At 39.0% G+C, this 3,793-nt stretch overlaps 1 pseudogene; it reads left to right on the top strand.

Annotated features, from left to right (window-relative positions):
- The first annotated feature begins 2,497 nt into the window (after window positions 1–2,497).
- On the top strand, window positions 2,498–3,553 carry LOC149189286 (GDSL esterase/lipase At4g26790-like; annotated as a pseudogene).
- Window positions 3,554–3,793: the final 240 nt, after the last annotated feature.

Here is a 3,793-nt window from a genome sequence, read left to right as displayed (position 1 = left end):
CCTATTCCTTCAGCGGAGCTTTTTTTCAGTAAGAAAAAAAGATATATATATTATGTATAGATCAGGTATAGTATAGTTTGAAAAGGGTAATATTGGCAATATTTTCTCTGCCATATAACAAAAAGAAACCATGATTGCCTATACAGAAAATTGTTAACCTGGTAGCATGACTGCATATACAGACAGAACTTTAACTTGGCAGATAGAGTGATAAACCCATATACAGAGAAAATGAAACGGACAGTGATACCTGAGCATGTTACCGATGATAAAAAGTTAGGATCATGATACATACCAGGACATTTTTGATATTCCTATATACCCGGCATAGAGAAGTGTTGAATTTGGTGCGTGACAGACCCCATTGTGATGCTCAAGTACCATCTTCCGCACTGTGACCACAGGCCCCTCTTAGATAGTTCATCAGCGATCATATTCTGAGAGCGTTTTACATGGGCGATGGAGAAGTGAGAAGATTTCCAAATAGATGAGATTCTATGCATCCATCCAGTAAGATTGGCATTTTTAATGGAGTGTTTGCCAATAACATGATCGATAATGATTTTTGAGTCGCCATAGATCCGGAGGGGACCAGTATTCAGGAAAGAGCAGAATATAAGGAGACCATATAATGCCATGGCTTCAGCTTTATTGTTTGTCCCTGAGCCCCCATTCCAATATATTGAAAAGTGCTGATCTTCCAGGATATTGATGTATACTCCGCACGCACACATACCATCTTTTGCTGCACCATCGAAGTGAGCCCTCGGATATAGCAGTTGAGAAGGGGAAGATTCATTTGATTTATGTTTCACTTGCTGGGGAATAAAGGGGAGGATAGAGAGATAATAGGGGATGACTTGATCATATATGTGCTTGAAGTCCTCCTTACAGTCGTGAAAAATGACCCTATTCCGCCATTTCCAAATGAACCAGAACACTATAAGGGGAATAGGCCTCCATATTACTTTCTGGGAACTCCACCATTCAAATGCATCTATAATGGATGAATGAGAAATGTAGTTGAACCCGAAATGTGAGGCCAACTTCTTCCAAAGGGCCTGTGTGTGGATGCAATTTAGAAGTATGTGCAGATTATCCTCCGTCTCAGATAGACAAATAGAGCAAATAGTTGGGCCATGCCAATTCCTTTTTTGAAGGTTGGTCCATGTGAGATTTTTGTTGTGATACACTAGCCATGAGAATAATATAATTTTGTATGGGCATCCAGACTTCCAGAAAGTAAGTGGAAATATTTTCTTGGCATAATCAAAATGTTCTTCTATTATGGAGATATATATATATATATATATATATATATATATATATATATATATATATATATATATATATATATATATATATATATATATCTTTAACAATAACATTAATCCTGCCACCCCTACCCCGCCAGACAATGTCGTCCTCTTCCTCGGTCCTGTAAATACCACTGTTCTTCATTTTCCAGATAATCTTATTCCATTGTGATGCCAATGGACCATGAAGGCCCAAGTCTAAAGCAGATTTCCATCTTGGAATAGCACCCTGCCAATCCTGTATAACCTGCGCCCAATAAAATATACCTTTTTGATGAAGAAAAAGTAAAAGTTGTTGTGGGATAGGCCAAATTTCTTCTTCACCCATGATAGAATCAAGACTGATGAGAATGTTGTTCCCAGACTGGAATTTCCATACTAGATTTTTGAAAAAGAAATGTTGGATCTTTTGAAAACTTCTCCATATAGCAGAACCACGAGCGGGCCCTAAAGATCTGTACCTGAACCAAAAAGAGAAATCTTTGTTCCCTAAATATTTAATTCTGATTGCATTGCTCCATATACTGTCTCCTAGTACAACTTTCCATAATGATTTAAATAGCACTTTAGCGGAGTTTGTGTCCCACACATGATGTCAGTTTTCCCTCAGGGAAACTCACGGCTATCTTAACCACCAACCACGACTTTGCAATTTATTAATACTTGTATTTTCTTGTCCTCCAACTCTATTCATGATAGCAACGATGGAGGATTAGTTGCTTACAGTGGCGGCTAGCGCACATGGGCCTTTCATGATACGATGGCACTTCAGACCAATAAGGAATTCACAACTATAAAATAATCAAAAAATAATAAACTGTGTGGATCTTGCAGATCGGCGCTGCACTTCTCATACACAAAGGCCTAATAAACCTTCTCTCTTTCTTGACTCAGCTATGATACCAATTTTTTGTAAAGGCGGAGGGGACAAAACATAAATTAACAAAAAAATCACATGAGCTGGGACTGATCAAAATTTGATACTTAGAATGAACACAGTGAAGGGTATTTATCCTTTTCCAACTAGCGACTTGCCTAAAATATATTGAGATGTGTGAGAGTAATTACAATTTCTAACACTTAAGACACTGCTTCCATCACCAGCTATCACCAGCTATACAGTGACAGAGATCTACGATGTCAATGTTGTGGCCTGTAATATGCAGGCGAAGCCCTAGAATATGAATCAATTCTTGGTGGTCACTAGAAAACCCCTGGTAGATGATTGGCGCATCCTGCCGGAGCACCTCATCAACTTCAAGCACTCCCCCATATCATTGTTCTTCCTCATCTAAACTTTTGTGGCTTTGTGTGTTGAAGTTCGTAGGTATTGTCAGGATGTTGCACACGATCTTGACATTATCCTATGGGTAGGAGCTGCTACTCGTCAGAGTAGAGAGGCACTACAACTGGCTCCTCCAACTCATCATCTTTGTTAGTTTGTTTTGCACGTTTCCTGGAGGTGGTTCAAGTCATGGCACACAATAGTTTCCTATAATATTGGTGTTACGGGACTCAACCCTCGATCCTGGCAACAACAATCGGATCAACATGCTGGCTAAGTGCGACTTCCCACCTTATGGCAGAGATTTTCTTGGTTGCGTACCTACTGGACGTTTCTCCAATAGAAAGTTCACCTCAGATTTCCTCAATTCATGTTTTGGTATCAAAGAAACAATACCTACATACCTCAACCCACAACTGACATCCAATGATTTGGTCACTAGAGTTACCTTCGCCTTCACTGGCTCTAGCTATGATAATGCCACAAAGAGCAGAAATGTAATACGTTCTGATCAACAAATAAATTATCTAAGGGAATACCAGTTGTGATTATGAGGTATTCTAGAAGAAGTGGAGGCTTCCAAAATTATTAGTGATTCCCCGTACTACATTGGTATAGGAAATCCTGATTTCGGTGTCAGTTATTTCAATTTTAATCCTCGCAACCTTCAGTATAACCACGCCACACAATTCACTATCTCCCAGTATGTAGATTATCTCATCAGCCTTTGGTCTCGCTATTCCAAGAGATTTACAATTTGGGGGCTCGGAAAATGCTAGTGGGGGATCTATACATATTGGGATGTTCACCTTCAGAGAGAACATACGTAGCTTTTGTAGGGAGGCCATGCAATGAAATAATAAACAAAACATCATACGAGTTCTTTCAGAAGTGGGAACCCACACTTGCTAATTTATAGGCTTCTCTCCATAGATATATGATCGTCGACTAAGACATTTATACCATTATTATGCACATTGTTCTAAGTCTGCTTAATTAAGGATTTCAATAGGTAACCAAAGGTTGTTGCAGAATTGGGCTCACTGAAGTTGGACAACAATATCATTGGGATTCTCATTTATCATTCCTTGGATAGGCAGATACTAGAAGAAAATATTGAATATGTTGTAAAAGCCACCCACATGAGACACTTGGTTTCCCTCATCTGATGGTAGTGTCTTGCATTTGGAAT

This window comes from Pinus tabuliformis, chromosome 3_1 (genome assembly GCF_031772625.1).
Source record: "Pinus tabuliformis cultivar Carrire ecotype Pingquan chromosome 3_1, CPIR1, whole genome shotgun sequence".
NCBI classification, from domain to species: domain Eukaryota; kingdom Viridiplantae; phylum Streptophyta; class Pinopsida; order Pinales; family Pinaceae; genus Pinus; species Pinus tabuliformis.
Note: the sequence above shows the minus strand (reverse complement) of the source record. Positions and strands in the feature narration are given on the sequence as shown.